General features: G+C 39.6%; 1 protein-coding gene and 1 pseudogene across 5 annotated transcripts in view; one reads left to right on the top strand and one right to left on the bottom strand.

Annotated features, from left to right (window-relative positions):
• Positions 1-27,237, top strand: part of Ophn1 (oligophrenin 1) — a 477,586-nt gene that overhangs the window by 16,805 nt on the left and 433,544 nt on the right. The gene's annotated exons all lie outside the window — the stretch shown is intronic.
• Positions 7,672-25,251, bottom strand: LOC105743987 (annotated as a pseudogene).

The raw sequence follows: 27,237 nt of genomic DNA, 5'->3' as shown, positions 1-27,237 counted from the left end.
AGGTAGTATACATTGGTGAATATGTGGCATTACTAATGGGTGACAAATCCCTGCCCCCAATTTATTTTTATCCTAAGGCAACATGGAATTTCTCACAAGTGGCAACCAGTAGACTTAGCACTACAGTACCATATTAGGAACTTCAAGGCAGTTATTTTCAAAAGGTTTTCATTAAGGACTTCCCCAAAGCAGGAGAGTCACACTTCAGCTTCCAACTCTTTCCAGAGCCAAGCTGTCGTGGAAAAGCCTGTTCCTTGTGATTGGAAAAATATGTATTATGCATGTGGCAGTTGACAGCTGGAGACTAATCCTGAATTTATTCATCCTGAATTCATTAGGTGGGGGGAGGAGATGGGCAAGAGGCCATCGAGGTGCTTTGTAGCTGTTCCTTTTAACTTGTTTAGAGCTGAGCAAACAAAATCAGGAGAGTTGTAAAGAGAACGTCCCTACTACCATTGTCACCATGCCATCTCTTGCTCTTAAACATCAGAAATATTGATACCTTTCCTTGTCTGGTTGCAAGGTTTGTCTGCTAGAATCCATGCCGAGCATTCAGGGACTATGGAGATGCTACTGTGTAATGACACTAAGTGGGAAAACATGTGGAGGCAGCTCAATTAGCGACGTATGGCCACGCTATTGGAATGGAATGGCAGGGAAAGCTGAGTTTTCTTGGCATTTCATTTGTTTTTCCCTGGGAAGAGCAGATGTTTAACCATTCATTTCCTATGCTTTTTCTTTTGAGATTGGGGTTTTGCTGTACTGTCCAATTTAGCCTTGAATTCCTGGCCTCAAGTGATCCTTCTGTCTCAGCCTCAGCAACAACTGGGACTACCAGTGTGTGCTACCATATTCTGCTTTCTTTTTGACTAATTTTGCCAGAAATGGATTCATGCCTTTCAAAGGGCCCCTAAGAGAAAATATCTCATTCTACTGTTTCATATTTCAGATGGGGAAAATGAGGTCCAAGAGATGTTCCTTCCCTGAGGTCACAGAGCCAGTATTGAACTCAGAAATCTGTCATGCTCCCCTCCCCCTGTGTGATGTCACTGTGCCTAACACGATCTCTAGTCTTCACTTCACCAGGTTTTCTTTGCTGAACTTGCTGTTGTTTTTTCCTGAATTGCTTTCACCTCACGAGAGAAGAGAATTGTTTTCTCTTCAATGCTTCATGCCAAGAACATACCCTTTCTTGTTGGTCTGAGTGCAGCCAAGCGTTTTTTACAGATCCGTGGGAATGGAGTAGGGGAAGGTTCACTAAGTCAGAAGTTACCATGCTAGTTGTTTTTCTGGTCTTTGCTTCATAGGAGATTGATGAGATGCAAGACCTGGGGACATGTCTTCTGTAATCTGCAACCCCCAATCTGTGGAATTTAGACAGTCCATTTATGAGGAGGAAACAATCCTAATATGAATTGAGTTAGGTTTGGACTGTAGGTTATTTATATTGTGCAGCAGCAAGGTTGGGATCTGTGTACGTGATATACCGCTCAGGCTGACTGATTTCTTCTTGCATGTGGATATTGATATAGAATGTGGGTAATAACTACCATTTGCAAATTGCTTTATGGGATACAGGCATTGTAACATACACTCGGTAATTTAATCTGAGAATGAATATGTTACTGTCTCCAGTTAACAAATGAAGAAATTAAATCTTAGAGAACTTTGGTACATCCCTAAGATTCCACCACTAGTTAGTAGTAGAGCTAAGACTTATATTTCCTGCATAGTCTTTCTTGGGTGGAACCGGGGGTTGAACTCAGGCCCTTGCACTTGTCAGGTAAATGCTTATTTTACTGAGCCATCTCCCTGGCCCCCAAATCTATGCTCTTTTTTTTTGTATTTTTTAGGGAAGGGTCTACAGCGTATTCAGGGTCTCACTGCTGGATCAGACTTGTAGTGATCCACCTGTTTACAGCCTCCCAAGAGCTGGGATTACAGGTACACGCCCCCACGTCTAGTCTCAATTGCCATCTCAGCGTGCCCTGGGGGTGGGGCTGGCATGGCAGGCCCAGGGATCAAACCTCGGCCCCTGCACCTGCTTGCAGGTGCTTTAATCTGCTGAGCTATTTGGCCAGCCCTGTGAATGTTAACTTTGACGGCTAAGATACACATTGCTTGAAACCAGTTTTATCCTTAGATAGGCTTATGTATTTGTATCAGTATTAAAAATAATAATACTTTTTATTGGGGGAAGGTTAGAGGGTTGAACTCCGAGCTTTTACACTGAGCTACATACATCTTCAGTCCTTTATATTATTTTTTTGTTATAATTATTTTATTTTTTTCTTTTTATTTATTTATTTATTTTCCCATAATTTTGTTTGTATTATTTCTTATTTTATATTTTGAGTCAGAGTCTTGAGAAGTTGCCCAGGCTGGGCTTGAACTCGTGATACTTCTGCCTCAGTCTGCCAGTTCTTTCTTCCTCCAGGACCCGAGGCAGTGTTCTCAGATGCCTTACTTACTGTGTCTTGTGGAGTTTACTTTGTTGTTGTTATTTGTTTGTACCGAGGATTAAACCAAGAATCTTTGTGCTGAGCTGTGTTCATAGTTTTTTTTTTATTTTTTAAAAAAATTTTGACAGTGTCTTGTTAAGTTATTAAATTTTCCATGCTGGGCTTGGCTTTGAAATCCTCCTGCTGCACACTTCCAGAATGCTGGGATTACAGGCATGTGTCACCATCCTAGCTACTCTGTGTTTTTATACTTCCCTTCCTAACCAGCCTTCCTGCTTTGGTGATTAATCTGCCATACTTCACAATGAGACTTAGTCTTTTGTATCTTCATATGTCATGTGGTAGGCTGCCCCTCTTTCAAAGAGGTAAGCTATAGTGATATTTAGGACCATCCCTTTTTCCACTAATCAGCTTCTGTTACCCTGGTATTAGAGGGATAATTGGCATGGTTTTTCGGCAGAGTTGTTAGAGAGATTTCCACTGTAGCAGGAAGCTTTGTACTAGCCCACGTCTGACATCACACCAATGGTATTGCTGATGTTGGGTCAGGTCTAATAAATCCAGTGAGAGCTAGATGAGTGAAGCATTCAGTTTTCACTGTGCAAGGTGGCACTTGCTTGGCACCTCCTCTCTTCAGGGAATTTATCACAGTAATGGCACACACATTGTCATTAATCCCTCTCATAATACTCCCACTTGCCTCTGCCACACTTACTATTCTTACAATTTCCAAAGAAGTTATAGAAGTCTACTTTCATGTCTTCAGGTGCACTGTCATGGTTGCCTCTGTGTCCTGGGTGAATTGAAAGCATTTCCGTTTTTTTAATAACTTTTTTTTTTGAGACAAGGTCTCACTATGCAGTTGAGGCTAGTCTGGAAATCACTGTGTAACCCAGGTTGGTGTGGAGCTTGTGACAAGTCTCCTGCTCAAGCCTCCCGAGTGCTGGCATCACAGGCATGCCCCCCCCATACCTGCCCATCTACCTTTTGTGGTCATTTTGATTTTGAGGAATGGTCAGAAATCACATGGTACGAGGTCCAGTGGATAACATGGATGAGGACACATAGTAATGTTTTTTTAAGCCTTACTTTCTGTCTTAGTTACTTTTCTCATTGACTCTCATGTTCTCAGACAAAATACCTGACGGAAAGGTTTATTTCAGCTCACAGTTTATAGAAGATTCAGTCCATGTTTGGAAGCTCCAAGGCAGGTTCATCTGGCAGAAGGCCATGACACAGGACAAACAGTTCATGGCAGGCAGGAGGCAGTGAGCAGTGAGCTTCCCATTCCCTTTTAGTCCACTCAGGCTAGAAGCCTATTGGTTGATGGCATCCACATGGGGGGAGTGTCTTCACATTGTCCACACCCAGAGTTATGCTTAACCAATCAGTGTACTCAGTAATCATGCATTCTTTTTATTTTTTAAATTTTTTTTATTTTTTCCCATAATTTTATTGATAAACAAATAGCAATGAGACAGTTTCAAATCAAATTGGTAGGACAGTTTCAATAATTACACATTGCATACATTCTTCCTAGTGGTTAATTGCTGTACAAGATGCAGACATGATATCCTATTTACAAACACCATTAGAACAAATCACTCTATTCATTAAGAGAATGTAACTATATATCTATCCTAACCATTTTGAATACACAGATACAAAATGGACATACATCTGTATACCCTTTTTTTGTTAAGTTCTGTTATTTGAATATTATAGGTGTGTAAGCTCAGCAAAATACTCTAAAAGAGTCCAGCAGCCCATAATAGTATTGGGTCTTCCGCTTGACTGGCAATGTCAGAAGTTGTTGACCTGAGTCCCCTACAGCTCAGCATAACAGCATGGCTTTACTTCTTATATTTCATTTTTATTCTTTTCGGCTGGATGGTTAAGACCAAGGTAAAGCAGGACCTATGCAACAAGAGTTGTATCTTTTAGGTCTGATAAGGTCATTGAAATCCCCTCAGGATTTATCCTGAGTTCCTGTACCTCAGATTGTAGTACCTTTGTCAGTGTCAGCCATGTGGATGAGTCACGGCCATTGCTTGGCCAATGTGCTCTCTGTGAAAGCCTGAGAGAATGTTTTCTTTCCATGTGACTCTCCTTAGGCACACTCTGCATCATTGATCATTTTCCTCTTTGGCCCCATAATCTCCTTGTTCAGAAAATTTGGGACATTGCCAAGTTACATGACGTTACAGTACAAGTTCTCATATGTCCTGAGTCTTAATTGACCTTAGAATGCTAGGGCCAAAATATTGGCTTTCCTTGCAGCCCTCCTTTTTCTCTAATTTTGGTCTGCAAACTTAGGTTGTTAACCATCCAGAAGACAAACTTATTGTTATTACCATACAACTTAAGCTGTTAAGCTTAACCTCACTATCTGTCTGCATATGAAACATCGTAGGAATAATATGGAACAGGTATTTTTTTTAATTTTTAAAATCATTTATTTATTTATGTGGTACAGGTTCTCACTGTGCAGCTCAGACTCATGGTGTTCCTCCTGTCTCAGCTGCTCCAGTGCTGGGATTACAGGGATGTGCAACCACAGTCGGTTGCGGTGGCCCATATGTTGCACCTGGGGTTCTGGGCCAGCAAGGCATGCAGTACCCTGTTCCTTGCACCTGCCAGGCAGGCTCTTAGACCACTGAGCTGTTTCTCCAGCCCTTGCAAACATTTCTGAAATGTGTTTCTCCCCTCTCCCCAAGAATTAGGAAGACAATATTAAACAAATTTTCTTAATTTCTAGACATTGCTAGTATACTTCATACCATTTACTGTCATATAATACTATGTATTGTACTTTATGAAAAATGTTTCTTTTAGTAAAATAATTAAAAACAAGTGGCAGTGATTACTATTCAAATAATACCCCTGCACAGCATCACAGTTCAGTGTTCATAAACTTAGAGCATCCTGGAAAATTTTTACTTTTGTCTTTTGTAATATACATGAATCTAGATTTATTTTTAATTTTTTTTCTTGTCTCTTGTTTTCATTTATTACCTTTTTTTTTAAAACAGACTTTTACTTGAGAGACAGTATGGCAGTGATTGGTATGACATGGCAAGCAGCCTGTATTCAGAAGACCAGAATGACAGGCACTCCAAGCATGAAACTACTATTACAAATTACCATCTGCAGTGCAGTAGCTCAGCTAACAGGTATCAGTATATATAGTTAGTCAGGGTGAATCATGCATTCTTAATCCATATACACACAGCCTTGATCAAGCCACCTCTAAAAAGTTCCACCTGTGAGTGCATGAGGCCTAGGAGACATCTAGGTATAATTTTGCTTGGCATGGCACTCGGCAGCAGCATTCACTGTATTTTTATTGCACCTTGTGAAGACACTCGCTAAAGAGGGCTTCCAAAACTGCCTTTGACAGTGGCAAGAAGGATGGCATAAGCGTGTTGGAAGTGAGGAAGTATTTTGAGGGAGTTTTGTACCAATGTCTTACTATAATAATTACTTGATTAAGATATTAATATTTGATTACCTCATGTATATATATAGTGTCCACTGGCTAAATCAGTAATTAGTATTTCTGTCTCATATAATTTATGTTTGGAGCCTTGGACCTCTTCTCTTCCAGTGCTTTACAACATGCATAATAGGTTATTGTGTGCTATTGTGAGGTAGAACACTAGCAGTTTTCTTGTCTAACTGTATTTTGATGTTTGTTGTCCAGCCTCTTTCCATTTTCTTTTTTTTTATTTTATTGGGAAATAAATATGAATGAGACAGTTTCAAAGCTGAATACTAGGACAGTTTCGATAATCAATACATTGTACATTTTTATCTTCTTAGTGGTTATCCATAGTACATGAAGCAGACAGGATATCCTGTCCAAACACTATTAGTACAAATCTTTCTTCTCATTGAATTAAGCGAAAGTAGCTGTATATCTATCCTAACTATTTTGTATATATAAATACAAAATGATCTTTCCTTTGTATCCCCCCTTTTTTTTGTTTAGTCCTGTCAGAGGTGAATATTCTGTTGGCATCTAAATACTAAGGTGTTTGAATTCAGCAAAACAATCCAACACTATCTAGCAGTCTATATATTAGTGGGCTATCCGCAGAAGTTATTGACTTGAGTCTTCCCTTTGCCTCTTCGTTTCCAGACTCTAGTAATTATATACTACTCCATTCTCTTCTGCTTTGAGATCAGCATTTTTTAGCTTCCGTGTTTGAAAGAAAAGATGGAGTACTTGTCTTTCTTTACTAGCTTATTTCATTCAAGAGAATATTCTCCAGTTCCATTTTGCATTAGATGACAGGATTGCACATTTTAATGGTCAAATAATAGTGCACTCTGAACATACAACATTTATAACATTTCTGTACATTTTAACAGTAAACTAAAACCACATATCATCTTGTTGGCACACCAGAGAAACAGTCCTGGTCTCTCCATTGAACCCTTCAAGATATTTTCCTCTATGTTTAGTACGTGTTTGTGATACATAATTATACATTCATTACGGGCAGTTGGTACATACACATACCACATTTCAACCCTGTTTTCGTCAACCCTCTTCTCCTTCCACTCCCCCTTCTCCCTTCTCTCCCTCTCCCTCTTTTCCCTCCTCACCCATCTCCCTTTATTTCTAGACCTCCTCATCTCTAGAAGATCTCTGTTCAAAGATGGCTTTGAACTCTGTAGCCCAGGCTAGCCTGGTACTTGTGGCAGTCCACCTGCCTCAGCATCCTGAGGACTGAGATTATAGGCATGTGACAGTATGCCCAGATGTTTCTCATTTATTATATAGGTCTTTTTTTTAATGTACAGGGTCTACAGGGTCTCACTACACAGATTGCACTCATAGTAATTGTCCTGTTTTTAGCCTCTCAAGTGCTGGGATTATAGGCTTGTGCCACCATGCCCAGGCTCATTTGCCTTCTCAGCACCAGGGCCCACACACTATTCCGGGGGTTGAACTCCTGGCCTCTGTGTCTGCCTAAGCAGGTGCTTTAATCTGCTGAGCTATCTGGCTGGCCCTATGTAAGTCTTTGATTGATTTTGATTTTATTTTAGTACATGTTGAAAAATAAGGGTCTAGATTCAGTCTTCTGTTACTGTTTTTTTTTATCCTGCCTCAGGTTTATTTGTACAAAGAGCACAGGAGGACACCAGCCCCCCACAGATGGCACCCCAGTCCTTCTGTTTTTACATCAGTACTAAGAGGCTTTTACTGTGGAGACTTCACGGGGGCCTGGGCACCTTTGGGAGCCTGGGCTGGAGCAGAAGCTGGAGCCTGGGCCTGGGCTGGAGCAGAAGCTGGAGCCTCGGCCTTGGCTGGAGCAGAAGCTGGAGCCTGGGCCTTTGGCTGGCAAGGCCTGTGACTCTTGGCAATGCGGGCACGGGTACGCTTCCCAAGCTTTGGGTGGGCAATGTAGGCAAGTCGAGCAAGCTTGCGGTTTACTCTCTTTGGGATGAGCTTGGGCTCAACCTCCTTGGGCTTGACGAGGGCCTTGATAGCCTTGGCGCGTGCACTCATGGCCTTGGCATTGTTGGCTTGCATCTTCTTGAGGCCCTTCTTGTTGTGCTTCTTGGCAAAACGCATGTTCCTAAGGAACTTGGGATCTACCCCTTTCAGAGATTCGTATCTTTGTGATCAAGGTTTCTTGATGCCATTTCTGTGCCATTTTCTGGACTGGTTGTGCATGGTGTGGTTCTTGGACTTAGACTTAACTGCACTGTAAACCGTGGTGACCAAGCGCCTGGAACTGGAAGATGAAAAGCATTTTTTTTTGTTTTTTGGGGCAAGATCTTGCTATATAGTTTGAGGCTGGCCTTGAAGTTACTGTATAGCCCAGGCTGTTCTCAAACTTGCAGTGATCCTTGTACCTCAGCTTCCACAGGACTGGGATTATTGGTGAGTGTCTTCATGCCCAGGCTAGATTCAGTGTTCTGCATGTAGATAGCTAGCTTTCTTATCACTGTTTGTTAAAGAGCCTATTTTGTTTCTCCAGTGTATATTTTTGACCTTTTTGTCAAAGATCAGATAGCTAAATATATCTGCAGTTTTTTTTTCTGTATCCTCTGTACTGTTTCATTGATTCACACATTTGTTTATGTGCCATGCATGTTTTTATTTTGAGACTCACTATGTAGCTCAGGTTTGCCTTGAACTAATATAGTCCTGGCTGATCTTGAACTTGTGGCAGTCCTGCCTCAGCCTCCCCAGTGCTGGGATTACAAGCCTGTCCAACCACACCTGGCCTTACTATGCTGTTTTTTTTATCACTGTACCTTTGTCAGACAACTTGAAATCTGGAATTTTGATGCCTTCTATATTCTTGTTGCTCAAGATTGCTTTTGCTAGTCTAGATCTTTTCTAGTTCCATATGAATTGTAGGTTTTATTTCTCTAGTCCTGTGAGAATTGCTGTTGTTATTTTGATTTCTGTTGACTTAAATCTGCGTATCATTTTCAGTAGTATGCCTAGTTTGAAAATACCTTTTGGGTATCGAGAAACAGGGGATATCTTTTTATTTCCTGATGTCGTCTTCAATCTCTTTTCTTCAGAGTACTATAGTTTTTGTTAAAGAGTTCTTTTACTTCCCTGCTTAGGTTAATTCCTAAGTATGGAATTTTTTGAAGCTATTGTGAAGGGTATTGTTTGCCCACATTTTTCTTCATGCAACTCTGAATGTTTTTCTTGTAGTGACAAGGAGAAATTAAATGGTTTCCCATCTTCAACTTTGAGGCATTTTGTGGCTTCCACCTTACAGAGTAGCTTATTGAAGTAAACTCCCTTGCCTTATGCCATTGCTTGTTGTTCCTTTTTGAATGTCTTGGCAGGAAGGAGAGGGGATGGGGAATACTGTCTTGATTTTTCTCTGTCCTTTTTTTTTTTTTTTTTTTTTTTTTTTTTGGTGGTACCAGGGATTGAATTTAGCAGCCTTGTGTTACATGCCAGGCAGGCACTGAGCTATCTCCCTGGCCCATTGGTACAGATTCTCTTTTCTTTTAATTTCTCAAATGAGTTGCTTTGTTGTATTGGTGCTAAAGCAGAGTCAGCATGCTGTGGCCTGTGGCTAAATCCAGTGTAACACCTATTTTTTGTAAATAATGGCTGTTTTCAAAAATGATATTTTATTCACACATAACCATGCCTTTACATTTTATAACGTCTAGGACTGATTTTGTAATAAAATGACAGAGTTGAGTCATTACAGCAGAGACAGGCAAGTGGTTTAAATAGACTGTAGAACATTAATTGGATGTTGCTAAATAGGGCGGGGCACCAAGTTCCTTGAGTGTTCCTGGACTTCCTGCTTGTGTCAGCCTCAGCAGGCTCTATGCAGAGAGGTATGCAGAGATGGACTTTTTGAAGTATTTGGCCTATTTCCTTGTATGATAGGAAGGCTTAGTATTCAGATGATCCTATCAAGTGTTTTCCTGGTACACCATTATCACTGTTGTATTCCTAGTTCTTAGCCTACAGCCATCCACATTCTCAGTTCTGATCTGCAGAAACTATGCTCTAGGGGTTTTGCTTTTCCTGGTGTTCAATCAGCAACACATTGTTTCTCCAGGAAAAATGCAATTTATTCTGTTCTGATTATCTGTCTTTGGATTTTTGGTCATGAACCCTTTACTCCTTGGGATTTCTTACAAAGCCCATGAATGGTTTGTGTTTATTTATTGATTTTGAACTTTAACCTGTTTATATAACAAGTCCTAAAGTATATTGTATAAGTAGGTAATATATAAACACTCTATAGTTCTACTGCAGTGAAATGTATGGTTTCTACTATGTTATTTGTCATAGACAGCAGTTTCCTTTATAACGAACAATGATGTAATGTACCAAGAAGTGAAGGCGACAAGAAGGAACCACAAAAGTCACCACAAGGCACATTGCCCAGTCAGGCTTTGTCTAACTGGCCAGATAATATTTCACTGAGTTCTAAAGAAAGGAAATATGAACAGTAGTACCTTTCAGCTTCACTGGTTCTTAATTTGTTTCTGATGATTAATTGGCACTTTTTTGTTTTATTGGTATGATTATTTTGGTATAATTTAATAGAGATTTTAGAAGTATAGCAGTTGCCAGGTACAATCTCTTTTTTGTGTGTGCATGGTACCTTTACTAAAATGGAGTCATTTTGCTTCCAAAACCTAATTTTAGAGGATAATCACAGGTTTCCATGTGTAAGAAAGGTGACTTGAAGAACTACAGTATTTGGAGAGGTTCTGGGAGGTTAGAGTCAGACTCTCCATTCTTCAGTTACTTATATCAGCCAGGACACATGAGTGCTAGAGAAGCCATGGAATTGGGTTGTTGTCTTATAGATGTTTTTCATTATTGACTTCTGTGTTTTGGAGAGCACTAGAAACAAGTTTATTAGCATGAATGATAACTTTTGGACCACAGGCCTCTATTTAAATTTTAAAAAAATCTTATGTACCTAAAGAATATTTGGGGCCAACTGAGCTCATCAGTCAGGAATGGTATTGTCAGGCTTAGCACCATGGCCCTATGTTGTAGGGATGAGCATTGGCTTTGAAGGCACACAGAGCTGGGTTCAGGTTCCCTATCAGCTATTGAGTAGCCTGGTGACATTTGGCAAAGTGTGAGCTTCTTAAAGTCTCAGTTTCCTCAAATTTAAATGTTGAAAGTAATAGCAACCTTGATTAGTGAATTTATAAATGAAATAAAATATTTGAGGGCTGGCAAGATAGCTCAGCGGACTAAGCGCCTGCTTTGGCAAGTGCAGGCACCAGGGTTTGATCCGGGGGCCTGCATGCTGTGCTGGCCCTGCCTCTGGGGCACGCTGGTGACTGAGTCTAGTTGTGGTGGTACATGCCTGTGATCCCAGTGCTGGGGAGGCTGTAAACAGGAGGATCCCTGAGCTGTGTAGTGAAACCTTGCACCAAATATATAATTGAAAAAAAAATTTGAAAGAAATGTACTCTTAAATATTTTTCTTTTTTTAAAAAATGTGGGGGGCTGGTGAGATGGCTCAGTGGTCTAAAGCACCTACTTAGAACAAGCTAAACTAAGCAAAACACAGGGACCAGGGTTCAATCCCCAGCACTACATGCCAGCCAGCCCCGCCCCCTGGTGGGCTGAACTGGCCACACACACACAAAATAAATAAATAAATGAATAAAGTATTTAAAAAAAATAAAAAAAAATTAAAAAATGTGGAAGGAATTTTATTAGGCAAGACTTCCTATAAATACAGATCAGGAAATTTTCTTTAATTTTTAGAGAGAGTACAAATTAGAATTGAAACAAAAAAATTACAAGTCATACAGAATTTCACTTAACAAAATAGTGTGAATTTCACAGTGTTTGTTGTAATACATAGTATGGTCTTCCAACCAGTTATTCATATTACCAGATATATGCAAGTAAAACTGGAAGAAGAGAAAAAAGCAAGAAATCTGTAAGAAATTAAAAAGAGAAAAAGTGCACACAATTGAAAAAAGGAGACGAAAACAAATTAAAGTATTAACTGCTCCTTTCCATAGACCAGCAGAAATGCACAGTACAGTTGTCCAAACCATCCTGCTTACACACATAGATAAATCTCTTTCTTTTACTCCCTCTCCTGTTCTTCTCAATTCAGTAACTCTTCCCTTTTGAATAAGTTCATTCCCTTTTACCAGTGTCTCAGTTATTCTTCTCTCGTTGTTGGGACAAATACCCATTACCCAAGATGAAGGAAGGAAAGGTTTATTTAGCTCACAGTTACTGGAGATTTCAGTTCATACTTGGTTGGCTCCAAGGCAGAGTGACACATGGCAGAGGGCATCGTGGTAGCAGCAAAGAGCAAGAGCAGATGGGAGGAGTAGTGGCAATAACGACAACAGAGAGGAAGTCTGTCTCTCTTAAATTTCATTTAGGCTATCTGCCCCAGGCTGAGTATAGTACCTATAATCCCAGCAGCACTAAAACTCATAATCCCAGTGGATACTGAGTTAATCTCAAACTCTAGAAGTCCCCGCCCCATGACTGCATGAGGCTTTGGGGTGGCAACTAGACACGAACCATAACACCCAGTATCTGTTGAACACTGAGGATTCTGTTTTTCTCTTTTAGGTTCTCACACTAAGGAGACAATACAATATTTGCACATGTGGGTCTGATTTCACTTAAGAGTATGTTCTCTAATTACATCCATTTACTGACAAAAGACTCCAGTTGTTGGAAAAAGTCAATTATTACCTACTCTTAAGTGAAAAAACATACTCTCAAATATTTTGTACTGTTTAAGTATATTAAAATATAGCAATGTTTGTGTCATAAATTGTAATGACTGATAACTTAGTTGGAGTGGGATATGGATCATTCCTGTGGGGGATACAAGAGTATATTTTAGGATGAGAGCCAGGCATGGTGGCACATGCCTGTAATCTCAGCACTCAGGAGGCTGAGGCAGGAGGATTGTTGTAAGTTTGAGACCAGCTTGGGCTATAGAATGAGATTAAGGCCAGCCTGAACTGCATAGCAAGACCCTGTCTCAAAAAAACCACACACACACACACACACACACACACACACACACACACACACGTATAGGATACGTGGAACAGAAGAATGTGAGTGTATATTTTGTCCAGGCCTGCAGCACTGAGGATACTGTAGTGAAATAAAGTAGAGATTGGTTAGAAAACCTTCCAGGAAGGCCTATAAAAGTCGCTTCACTCATGAAGAAGGTACTGAAGGCTGACTCTTTTTTTTCTCTAAGGATCATTTGTGAAAGACTCACATTGCTATTTGTAGTTCCCATGGGTGAGATATTACTGGTACCAAGATAGGGGAAAATATTTAGGTCTGCTCAAAGTGCCTTGCATAGTGCCTGGACTTCAGGCATGTCTGTATATTTTGTCTAACTGAATAAGAAGACCCATTTTACAGAAGATAAATTGAAACACAGTATAGTCAAGTTGGTTATCCAGGGATTAACAGAAACAGTGGCCTTGTTCATAATGAAAATGGGTTGCCTGCCTGGGTTATTAGCACAAGTCCTTTCCTTTCCTGTCTGTCTTTCCTCTCACCACAGGATATTGAATGGTGCTACATATTTATTTCTGCTTAAATTAAGACAGTGGATTAAGAATACAATGAGTGACATATGGCAACTCAAAGTACAGTGTGTTGTCTTATGTTTCTTTTTTGTACTAGGACTCGAACTTAAGACCTCATGTGTACCAGGCTGGGACTACACCCCTGAGCTATATCCCTATCTTCTTACCTTATATGTCTTAGTTGTTGAAATTGCAACAAATAGGGAGAAGACTTATTTTGTCTATTTCATTAAAGCTGAAGTTGAACAAACAGGTCTGGGTATGAGGGTGTGGGGAAGGATAGGTAGTTATGGCATGGATTTTTATGGACAGATGTTGTTGGCTTGGAAGAAAGGAACAGTGACATTAATATGTGAGTATGGGTGTAGAGGATATGCATCCTACTGTGTGGAATCTTGCAATCTGCCTACATTCTCCAGGGCTTTGACATTGATTAACTCGCAGTTGGTTTTTCTGATAGACAAAGCCACAGAGCTGGGCTGATGTACATTAATCGGGATGTGTATAGAACTCCTGTCACAGAATAGACAGACATCCTCTGTCTTGGGAAAGCTGGCCTCTTTCTGAACTTCCCACTATGCCCCAGTTGTTACAGAAGTGATTTAGAAACCCCAGGAGAAACACATAAACAGGCTGTATTGTATACTAGGCCTACACAAGTTGAAGAGGAATAATTTCACATTTGATGGCAGACTGCATGGCTTGTTTGTCTTTCCTCTCCCTGTGCTTCCTGCCTGGCTTTTAAGTCAGTGCAGCAGCTCTTTGTGATGGTGGGAAGTCTCCACCAGGGTGACCCTGGGACCCCTGTCTGACATCAGGACTATCTACAGAATGCTTTTGAAATGTATAAACAAAAATGCTCCAAACATTTAGCACTGCAGAATAAAACAAATATTTCCACATGAAAATTCATACTTTATCGTATTCTTCCCTTTGCAGGTCCCAAATGCAGAGCTGAGATGGTCCTAATGTCTTTCTTTTTATGTACCATTTTTGACAAATTCTTCTCAGTTGATAAGATATTTAATGCAACCCTTTTTATAGGTGCAGGAAAAAGAATATGTTTAGTAGTGTCTCAGATAGTTTATAGTAAAACATACATAATATGGAAGCTACAAAAAAGCTACATCTGTGTGTGTGTGTGCATGTGCATGCATGTGTTGCTAGGGCTTGCTAAGCAAATGCTCTGCCATTGAGTTACATCTGCAGCCCCACTGTAACTATTTTTAAGAGCCTAGTTCAGTACATTGACATTGCTGTACCTGTCCCGACAACACTTTCAGTCTTGTAAACTTGAAACTATACTTATTACAAAATAACTCCTCATTTCCCTATCTTCAGTCCTTGTCAGCCACTATTTTACTTTGTGTTTCTATGAATTTAGCGATAGGCATCTCATGTAAATATATATTTGTCCTATTGTGACATTTTATTTCATAATGTTCTCAATTTCACCCATGTTTTACTGCATCAGACTTTCATACCTTTTTAAGGCTGAATAATATCCTATTGTATGTGCATACTACATTTTATTACTCATTCACTCGTAAACACTTGGGTGGCTTCCACCTTTTGACTATTGTGGATAGTGCTGCTTTGAGCATGAATGTGCAAATATGTCTTTGCAATTCTGCTTTCAGTTACTTTAGGTATATACACTCTTATTGTCTGAATGTGTCCCTTAGAATCTATATGTTGGCAGCTTAATGTCCAATGTGACAGCATAAGGGGTGGACTAAACCCTTCTGAACACATTAATGCTGTTATGAAAGGTTTTAATGGGGGAAAGTGTGTATGTTTTTTATTTTATTTTATTGAGAAACAAATAGCAATGAGACAGTTTCAAAACTTATGAATAGGACAGTTTCAATAATTTATACATTGTACATTGTTATCTTCTTAGTGGTTATCCACAGTACAAGAAGCAGACAGGATATCCTGTCCAAACACTCTTAGTACAAATCTTTCTTCTCATTGAATTAAGCGAAAGTAGCTGTATATCTGTCCTAACTATTCTGTATATACAGATACAAAATGGTCCTTCCTTTGTATCGCCTTTTTTTGTTTACTCCTGTCAGAAATGGGTATTCCATTGGCATCTAAATACTATAGGTGTGTGAGGTCAGCAAAACAATCCAACACAGTCCAACAGTCCACAATAGTAGTGGGTTACCGACAGAAGTTGTTGACTTGAGCCTTTCACAGCTCAGCATATCAATATGGTTTTACTTTATATACCTCGTTTTTATGCTTTTCTGCTGGATGGTTAAGACCAAAGTAAAGCAGGACCTATGCAACAAGAGTTTCAGCTTTTGGGTCTGATAAGGTCATTGAAATCCCCTCAGGATTTATCCTGAGATCCTGTACCTCAGATTGTAGAACCTTTGTCAGTGTCAGCCATGTGGATGAGTCACAGCCATTGCTTGGCCAATTTGCTCTCTGTGAAAGCCTGAGAGAGTGTCTTCTCCCCATGTGACTCTCCTTAGGCACACGCTACATCATCGGGCAGAATGCTGTCCTCACATGACAGGAAGGTGAGAATAAAACATACACACTTCTTGAGGATTGGACAATGAGGAGAAGTGTGTATGTTTTATTCTCACCTTCCTGTCATGTGAGGACAGCATTCGGTCCCTCTGGAGGAGGCAGGATTCCAAGTGCCAGCTTAGAAGCAGAGCCCAGAGTCACATTAAACATTGAACATTGCCTTGATTGTTGACTTTACAGGCTCCAGAATTATGTAGAGTAAGTTTCTGTTCCTTATAATCCAGTCTGAGTTTTTTTTTTCTTTTTGGCGGAACTGGAGATTGAACTAGGCTGTTGCGCTTGCCAGGGAAGCACTTATTCCTCTGAGCCATCTCCCTGGCCCTGAGGTACTTTAATATAGCAGTATAAATGAACAAAGTCATGCTCAGACGTGAAATGACTGTGTTACAATAATTCTGTTTTTATTTTTGTTAGGAACTTGATAATTTTAAACTTTTCTTCAGGAGGCATAGCATGACTTGACCCACAAAATCATTAGCTATGTTGCTTTGATTCAGGGTCATGATCCATTCAATTGCAGAGTTTTTCTCTTTGTACAATGGTATTAAGAGGTGGTTAATGAGAGGAATGTTGTTACCTCAATTAAAATGATTAGATTTCTCTGTATCTTGATCTCATGTCAATTTTTCTACATCCTTCTTAAACCTATTTATAATTCTAACTCAACATGGAGGACAGGAATCCCCTATGCTTACTTCATTCTTTGATTTTTCCAAAACATAGAGCCCATCATGTACTTTTTTTTTTTTGACTTTTAATGGTTCCAGGAATGGAATCTAGGTCCTCAGGCATGTTAGACAAGCACTGTACCACCGAGGTAATCTCCAGCCTATTTTATTTTATTTTACTTTATTTTATTTTACTGAGACAGAATCTTGCTCTGTTGCACACGCTGACCTGAACTTAACCATCCTCCAGTCTTAATCTCCTGAGTGACTGAGAGTGTTGGTGTGCACTGCCCCGGCAAGATCTGTTTATAAAAGTGTGTTCATATTACCTTGTGTGATTTTAAAGATTTCACTTTTCAGTCCTCAGTCCTCAGTTTTTCAGACTAAGATATCAAGTTTTGCTCTTGGTACTTCATTTTATTTTTCATTTTTAAAGTTAAATATATTTTGAAGAAAGCCAATAGGCATTTTACTTATAAGAGACTTTAAAACTAAGTTACAAAATGTACAGTTTCAATTTGGAACCATTGTGATTGTTCACACAATGTCTTTCTGAGGCCTGAGCAAGCCAGCCGTATCTGGCAATGCAAAGAACATGCACTCATGCATGCACACATATGTCCTTTGGCAGGACTCCCTAGTTGAGAACAGCACCTGGAATTACCAGTGTCCAAAGCAGGGCAGTTCTAGGAACATGGTGCTTACATGGAGGATACACAAACAGCTTTACTCAGTCTCACAATGATGATGAGGAGAAAAACAAACTAGAAAGTGAAAGTGATGTCACCTGTACTGAGACATTGAGGACTGTCCAGGGTGAGGACTCTAGGACGACATGGTTAAAAGTACTTCAGGGGCCAGCCAGATAGCTTAGTGGTCTAAAGGTCCTGCTTAGGCAGGCGCAGGGACCGGGGTTCAATCCCTGGTGTGCTCGACCGGCCCTACCCCTGGGGTGTGCTGAGACAGTGATTCAGAATGGTTGTGGTGGGGTGCGCCTGTAATCCTAGTGCTTGGAAGGCTGAAAACGGGAGAATCACTATGAGTCCGATCTATGTAGTGAGACCCTGTAGACCCTGTACTACAAACATAACAAAAGTCTCCTTAAAAATGTACTTCATTCCCTGGCAAGCGCAAGGGCCTGAGTTCAATCCCCGGTTCTAAAAAAAAAAAAAAAAAAAAGTACTTCAGTATAATAGAATTCAAAGTACAGGATATTCAAAGTACATATCCTACTGGATATGTCACTGAAGGAAACAGAAAACTACAATTAAAACAGTCACAAAGAACTTTAATAGAGATCAGTATGTGTACTGTGACAAAACACAAAGAACTTTAATAGAGATCAGTATGTGTATTGTGACAATTAACACAGACAAAAGACACACCGGGTCGTTGCAAAGCATGTGCCTGAAAAACTCAAATGTGCACAGTAATTCTGTGTAAACATAGGAAGGTGAAAGGGTCATTAATTACAGGTAGCAGTGATGTCCCCACAGATGACATCTCCACACAGTACCTGAAGCCTAGAAATGGCCTGACAACACAGTTCTAAACATGCAGGTGATTGGCTCAGTCCACGGGACCTCTATATTTGTGTGTGTGTGTGTGTGTGTGTGTATGTGTGTGTGTGTAGTACATGTTATGTACATATATATGTATTTACATTTATTTTTGGTATTTTAAAATATAAATTTATTGTATCTGTAGAAAAATGAGAACATAATTGTATTGTTATAATCTGCTGGAAAAGCTTATAAGACATTAGAAAGAATAAAGTATTTATTAGTAGTTAACATTAAAATGGTTTTGTGATTTAAGAAAATATAAAAGAATATTAACACTGTCAAACTTTTATAGCAGAAAATATGAATTTTTCTCAGATTTCTTCAAAGAAAAAACATGAAAAATTTAAGTTTTATATAAACAACTTGCTGCAATTTAAATAACACATGGGATATGTCTATTCTATATAGGTAAGTTTATTGTTACGTTTTTTCAATTTAAATGTAATTTAGTTCTGGATTAAGGCTGATGAGAAAATATTCCTAAATCCATAGTATGATATCTGTTTAATGACACATATTAATTGACAATGAGGTGGATTAAAAAAATACTTTAAATTAATGCCTGTCCACATCATAATTGGTTCATCTTCTGAGTCAGCTCACAAGTGTTCCTGCCATTTTAAGTGCAGGTTTCTCTGTGCAGTCCCGTGACACGAGAGCCCCACCTTGATGACTGTGCAGTATGTCTCTGGTCATGGGGAAGAAGCAGAGGGCCGCAGGTGCAGCTTCCTTCTGTCTCCAGAGTGTACCATGGAGACAGAGCGAGGCATCTCTGCCCCATGAGGAGTAGACCTAGAAATCAGTTCTACAATTCTACTTTTGGAAAACTGGTTAAAGTTGCATGCCCTGAATTCTTGTGTAATGGAAGAGGCTGCCCACCCACAGAATACTCAGGTGTTTGCTTCTGATTACAAATACTCTCTACCTTGCCAATTTTGTGTAATTTTAAAATAGGTGTTGAGCAAACTTCTAGCCAGTATATCTTCTGTCTTAAAATATTCCACACATTTAGGCATATGTTTTAACTAAAAACCTACATGAAAAATAGCTATAAAATCAGTGACCAGTGAGATCACTGCTTGGTATATTAAAGAGAGAAAAGGAGAGGGTTTCAGAAGAATGGTCAGTTTTGTTCTCAGCCTTTGGGCCTGATGCCTTCCCAAGGCAAAGCACGATTAGCATCTGTGTTTCTCGAAGTGCGGCCTGTGGTACCTGGGTGAGAATCACCTGAGGTGCTTATCACAGGTTATCCAGCATTCCCCTGAGTGGCAGAAATTTTCAGGTGGTTCTCCACAGGCCGACTGTCTTCAAAGGTGGAGAAATCAGGCTATCAAGACTTGGAGCTGTCAACCAACCCTGTCTTCAAGGAATCCTCCCTGTGACAAGGGTGTACTGGTCCTCTTGGGGACTCATGTCAGCTAGTCAGCCTGAGGGCAGGGATATTAAAGAATATTAACACTGTCAAACTTTTATAGCAGAAAATATGAATTTTTCTCAGATTTCTTCAAAGAAAAAACATGAAAAATTTAAGTTTTATATAAACAACTTGAGGCCTCAGTGACTCTAGGCAGGCTGGCCGGAGGCTGCCCTTTATTAGTACTGGGTGAGTTGGCATGCTTGCAGTCAGCCTTCTTGAAGAAGGCCTTAAAGCCCTTGGGAAGCACCTTATTTTAAACCATATCTACTTCTTTCTGGATCATCTCCAAATGTCATAGGACATTGTCAACATTCTGCTAAGTATTCCAGGGTATTCCTGCAGCCGATATAATCCTCTGACTAGTGATCAGCTTTGTGTTGGGCCTGTAGTTTTGGGAAATAGTCCACCTATCTTTCCTGGATTGTAGCAAATAAAACATTCTGCATGTGATTGTAATTTGAAGACAACAATATACAGTATAACAACCATTGTTGAATTCCTATCAATTTGTTTAATGAAATTCTGTATCATTTGTAATGTTTTTTACTCTATTTAAAAGTTTTAAAAAGAGATTGTATTTACAGAGATCATCAGTGTGTTCATGAAAGTCAGCATGACCCAGGAGAATGAGAACTGGTCTGAAATTCATAGAGCTAGGATTCTACTCCCAAATGTTTCTTAGCCAAGTGATCTTAGGTGCGGTTTGTCTTTTGGAGCCTCAGTTTCACTATATGTGAAACAGGATCAAGAACACTTACCCTGCTTTCTTAACAAGATTATTTTGAACATTTAATTAGATGGAAGTGCTATATGCCTATAGTGAAGGTTGGCTACTTGAGACTTAAAGACTATAGAGTGTGTCAGATAATTTTGTTTCCCTGGAATCATTTCTTTTTATTTATAAGTCCCTGGATCTGTTGTTGATTATAATACTAATCTAATATGAAGAAGAATTAGAATCTTGTCATTGCTATTATCATTACCTCACTATACTCATACTACACGTACAAAGATGACTTTACTAACATTCTTAACATCTAGAGATTACTCCTCCTCAATTCTCCAAATTGCTGAAGTGATTTTTAACTGGACATGCGACTTCATAGGAGAAGGTGTTGTCTTGGGTCTGTTGGCTCTTTGCATAAACTTTGATGTGGTTTCTACTCCGAGGATTTTTTTTTTTTTTTGGCGGTACCAGGGATTGAACTCAGGGCCTTGTGCTTGCCAGGCAGGTGCTTATTCTACTGAGCTATCTCCCTGGCCCCTTACATGAGTAAATTCAACTGAAAGATGGCAGATAGTCTGCCAAAAGGATGCACAATGACTAGGGCCAAGGTAATTTCTGGATTATTAACTTTTTCGCAAAAAATATTTTATTTTGAAATAATTTCACACAGAAGTTATAAAAATAGTACAAAGAACCTTTATTATATCCTTTACTCAGATACATTGATTGCTAGCATTTTAGTATATATCCTTTACTCTATCTAAAAATATTTAGACAACATTTTTTTCTAGACCATTTCAGAGAGTAAGTTGCATATATAAAATCCCTTTCCCCTAAATCCTTGGGCATTCATTTCCCAAGAACAAGAAAAATTGGGGCTGGAGAGATGGATCAGTGGTCTAAAGCACCTACTTGAAACAAGCTTGGCAAAGCACAGGGACCGCGGTTCGATCCACCAGCACCACATGCCAGCCAGCCCCGCCCCCTGGTGGGCTGAGCTGGCCACACACACACACAATAAATATAAATAAATAAATAATTAAAAAAAAAAGAACAAGAAAAATTGGTAAAATACCCCAGCACAACTATGAAATCCAGCAGTTAAGCACAGGCAAAGTACTGTTGTGTAAAGTTCATATTCAAATTGGACCAGTTATATCCTTTAGAGCCATTTTGTCCTGTGCCACAGGATGATGACTTGGCTTTAGTTATTATTGGACCATTGCTTGCTGTATAGTATTTGATTGCTTCCCTTTGCCCACTGTATCCCACAGGTTTAAGAAAAATCCCTTTGGTTGAAGACATGTGTAAAGTGAATTAAGGGTTAAAAATAGGAATGTGGATGCTCTCTGTCCTTTTCACTCAGCTCAGGTTGTGTGCATACTCTGAAAACTTTCCTGCTACCCAGTTTACTGTATGACTATCAGTGTTATTGGTGGATTATAGTTTCTATTTTAATTTTTCTTTTTTGCTACACTGAGCTACTTCCCTAACCCTTCTCTCTTTTCTGTCTGCTTGCCTTCTTGCCTCTATGGCTGCCTCCCTTCCCCCACCTCTCTACTTCTCTACTCCCAGGGTCTTATTAAGTCACTAAATTGCCCATGCTGGGCTCAAGTGTGGGATGACGGGTGTGTGCCACTATGCCTGGCTATTTTTAGTTTTCTGAGGAATTGCTGTACTGTTTTCCATAATAGTTCCATCAGTTTGGTATCTCATACCAATTCTTTGAAATAGATGAGATTGTTACCATCAACCTGTTGTACATATAGAGAAGTTAAATGATTGACACGTTTAGAATTATGCAGTGAAGAAACTTGAGACCTGAATCCAGGTCTTCTGATTTAGTATTCAGTATTTCACTTTCTCATTTCCTCCTCTCTTAATGCCTGGCTATGCCACCCCAAGACAACTTCTCTTTTAGGGTTTTCCTCGTACCTAGGTGGTATAGCTGTCCCCTTCGCTGAAGAAATTGCCCACCCATCATACAGCATGTCTCGTGCAGTCCCTGTCTTTCTAGAGTTGAAAATGGGATCCCCATTGTGACTCATCGCTGTTACTTTCTCTTGCTTTCTTTAGCTTTGGATTGTACACAAGGTGCATATGAGGAAGTGACCAGCTGGCACTGCTCTCTGAGTCTTTGGAGCAGTGGGTCTGTGACAGAGAAGTGTTTTTTTTTCTTTTTCTTTTTTGTATTTTGTGCAGGATCTCACTATGTAGCTCGAACTCATAGTAGTCCTCCTATTTTTAGCCTCTCCAGTGCTGGGATTGCAGGTGGGTGCCACCATGCCTGGACTTGGTCACTGGCTCAGTGTGCCTGGGGGTGGAGCTGGCATGGCATGTGGTGTCAGGAATTGAACCCCAGTCCCTGTTCTTGCCTAAGCAGGTGCTTAGGAGAAGTTTGCTTTTAAAATTGAAAGGCACAGTTGCTCTTTGAACAAGCTCCACTCCTCAGATTTCTTCAGATGGGAATTTAGATTATCATTTCAGCATTAACAGTTTGGAAAAAAAGTCTACGCATGTGCAAAAAAAAATTTCCTGTTCTGTAGAGAAAAGTGGCAATTAAAGAATGTGTATGACTTGTATTTCAGTAGTCATAGACACTATCCTTCTAAGAATGCTTCCTAGTAGGAGTTGTTTCCATGATTTGAGTTTTTTGGACTTAATGTTTCAGTTATTTTGTGCTTCCTTTCCTTCTCTAAGGGCTGTCTTGGTGTTCTGTTCTGCTCCAGTTAAATGCATTGGGCACTGGTTTTGTATCTGGGCTCTGAGTCTAGTGGTATGACAGTTTCCAAGACAAACTCCCGAAACCATGGATTCCTGAATAAAGAGTGTCCTGCTGGAGGCTGGAGACTTGAAACATTTGGCAGCTGCTCCTTTTCCTATTTAGCACACAGGGAGATTTGGCAGCTGGGACTGGATCTTAGTTCTGTCTTGGCTCTGCTTTCTTTGTCATCTTTCCACCTCCCTGTTTGTGACTCAGTGTTGGCTTGCTCTGATCCCCATCTTTTGGGGCACTGTCATTCTCTCTAGGCAGGCTCTCATGGTGTTAAAGCTTCACATGCTTCAATGCCATCACAGGTCTGTGTTAGCATAGAGTTCCCTGAATCCCCTCCCCTCGTTCTATATTTTAGTCAGTGATTATGTGTTTGTTTTTCAGAGAGAGAGAGAGAGAGAGAGAGAGAGAGAGAGAGAGAGAGAGAGAGAACAGACAGACAGACAGACAGACAGACAGAGACAGACATAGACGCATAAAGACACAAAAACTACTGTTGATATGTGGACCCTGTCTTGACTCTATTACAGTGTATGGAGTCATTTGCAAACCCTACCTTATAAGTACTCCTGAATATCTTACCAGGGCCTTTTTCTTTGGTTTTGATTTCTTTTGGAATAGCACATTAATTATATGTATAACTGGGGTTCACTGTGATATGTGGTATTTGCCTTTATTTCCTCTTATTGGGCTGTTTAAAGAGAACTCCTCATGAAGGCTTTCACCTAAGATATGTAGCAGGCTTTATAGATTCATACTGACATTTAATCATTTCTTTTGTTTTTACTTTGCAAACTAAGCTCAGCATTTTCCTCATATCTCACCAACTTCCTTATTTTCATTATGGTATTGCTACTGTGCCAGTCAGCCAGACAGAAGACCTCAAAGACAGCCTTTTTGCTCATTTTCCCTATTTCTCTTTCTTCCTCCATGTATACATTTTTCTCTCCTAGTATCCTTCCATTCTTCCCTTCCTTCTCAGTCCTTCACATCTAACAAAGGATCAAGTCTGGTAGATTTACCTCTAGTATTATCTTTTTTTTTTCCTTTTCAGTACTGGGTGTTAAAAAAGAATACTGGCTTGGAACAAAAGCCTTCACACTGAGCTACATTCTCAGTTTTTTATTTTTATTTTTTAAAAAGTATTTAGTACAGGGTCTACAGGGTCTCACTACTAGATCGGACTCATAGTGATCCTCCTGTTTTCAGCCTCCTAAGCACTGGGATTACAGGTATGCACCACCATGCCCAGTCTCAATCATATGTCAGCGTGCTCCAGGGGCTGGGCTGGCAGGGCACGCCCTAGATTGAACCCTGGCCACTGTGCTCTGCCTAAGCAAGCATCTTAGTCCACTGAGCTCTCTGATTGGCCCTTCTTCTTTTTTTATTTTGGTACTTAAACTTGTGATCCCCCTGCCTCAGCTTCCTAGAATGCTAGGATTATAGGCAGGTGCCACCACTCCCACCTTCTAGCAGTATCTTTTGCATTTATTGTCTCCTTTCTCTTGTTCCCTTTCCTGCTGTATTTCAAACTCCTCTTCCTTTTTGTCTGAGCAAACAGTAAACCCCCACTATCTCCTTCCCTTTTACTTCTTCCTATACTGATCACAGAGGAACTGTCCCAAGACAAAGCACGCATAATGCCACTTCTTACTTGGAAACATTGAGTGGCTTCCCACACTGGCAACTTCAGGCAGAGTGTTTGGCTTGACCGGCCAGTCTGTTGCAACCTCTATTTCTGACATCTTCCATTTTATCTTTTTCTTTCAAACTTACTTGGATTTCATAAACTTATGTTCTTTTTTACTCCATTTGGTCATTTTTTTCTCCCAGAATGCTCTTACCTCCATTAGTCTGTTGAAATCCCTCAATCTTACATGCCCACTTCAAATCTTACCCTTTACTCTCATTCTCCCCAAATTTTCCCCACTTGAATGTGATTTCTTCTTTATCTGAGCTCCTTTGGGGCAGTCTATGTGTCACGATGGTTGGAGGACATTTGATACTGTAGATGTTATCATTCATCTTCACTACTACATTCAATGCTCCTTGAAGATGAGTTGTGTCTTTTTTTTTTTTTTTTTTTTTTTTTTTGGCGGCTCCGCATTGACCTGCAGCAGCGCTGGTCTGGGTTACCTTGAGTATGTGGGAATGGAACCACCGCTCAAAGAGACTGACTGCCTCCTTTAAGCAGGCACTTAAACAACTGAGCTAATGGGCCGGCCCCCTGAGCTAATGGGCGGGCCCCCAGAGTTGTGTCTTAAGAGCTTTTGTAGTACTGCATAATTTGAAGCTTAAAGCCTGGTTGGATCAGGCTTTTCAGAGCATTCTTGTGCAATTAGTTTTCTTTCTTACTCTATAATCTCTTTCGAATCTTTCCAGGCTTGACCCCAGGGCTACCACCTTTAATGTGACTTCTCAATTTGAATTAGTCCTTCATCACTTGATGGTCAGTTGAATTGTTTATATCATATGTACAGCCATCTATTTCGTTAACTGTATTTGTGAATATTTCTCCCTTTTTCTTGATGGGGGATTGGTTTTGATTTATCATTGAATACCTCTTGCCATTTAGCATAGTACCTGGCTCATAATAAGTATTCAATGACAGTTGACACATGTGACTTAGTATAATTATTTTACATTTTACATTGTTTCTTGCCTTTTCAAGATAATATATACTCATGACCAATCACATATATTCATAGGGTGATTAGTATATAAAACAACTTTTCTCTACAACTTTTTTTTTCTCCAAAACTTTTTAACAATTCTAAGAATCATGACATTGTTAAAGTCATGAATGGTGAAGTTCCAATATTCACTGAGAATTAGGGGCTGTGTAAACTTGCATGGAAATGGTATACTGTCAATTTTGTCCTTTCTCCTTCCTTCCTTTTTCCTTCCTCCTCTGTTGTTACCTTTTCCATTTGAATATTTTCTTCCTATTTCCCAATATCTCTCATCTACTTTGGTCCTTATTTACACATTCAGATTCTCACCCTAGAGAAACCATGTGATATTGGAACATGTGTGTCCAGTTTATTTCACTTAAAAGTATGGTCTCATGGTGCATCTGTTTACCTAAAAATGTCTCAACTTTATCCTTTATGGCAGAATTGTACTTCATTGTATATAAAAGTCACATTTTCTTTACTCATCCAATAATGGGTATCCAGACTGTTTCCAAGATTTAGCTATTATAAATTGTGCTGCTATAAACATGGGTGTGCATATGTCACTAGTATTATGCTTCTAAGTCTTTCAGGAAGATGCCAAGAAAATCAATATCTAGGTCAAATGGAACCTCTCGTTTTAGTGCTTTTTTTGGTTGTTTCATATATATATGGTTTTATTCTACAAAAGAGAAAACGATAGGGTAGCTATTTTACAAAATAATACCTGGAGAATTTAAAATTTTATGAAAACTAAAATACCATAATTCTTAGTGGTTCAAATTAACAGTAGAGACAGAGAAAGGGCCAATTTTTATAGGTAAAATAGATTAAGGAGAGGTCACAACCAAATACAGTATGAGTTTCTTGTTGGATCCTGGTTCAGACAAATCAGTGATAAAAAGTTATTTGAAAAAGGATCTGGCAGTGCAAGATCCTGAGTTTGATCTCTGGTACCAAGAAAAGAAAAAAGGGTAAGAAAATAGACAAATGGTTTGGCATTAGAAAGTATTAAGGAATTAATGGTGTTTTTGTTAAGCATGATAAATGCATGGTAATAATGTTTTAAAAAGTTTGCATTGCCAACATAAGGATGTGCTGTGATGAAATGCCTTTTGAATGCCTTCCATCTTTCAGTGACCCATACTGAAACCCATAAGATAATTTACTTGTGTCTACATAATATGAATGCCTAAATTGATCCTGCTTGGTGCTCAAGATAAGTAATGCAATACAGTTGGCCCCTGTATCACCAGGTTTCATGTCTACAGATTGTAACAACAATGGGATGAATATTTTTTTTGGGGGGGACAGTGTCTTCCTGTGTAGTTCAGGC

Source organism: Octodon degus, unplaced genomic scaffold (assembly GCF_000260255.1).
Source record: "Octodon degus isolate 3935 unplaced genomic scaffold, OctDeg1.0 scaffold00201, whole genome shotgun sequence".
Taxonomy (NCBI): domain Eukaryota; kingdom Metazoa; phylum Chordata; class Mammalia; order Rodentia; family Octodontidae; genus Octodon; species Octodon degus.
Note: the sequence above shows the minus strand (reverse complement) of the source record. Positions and strands in the feature narration are given on the sequence as shown.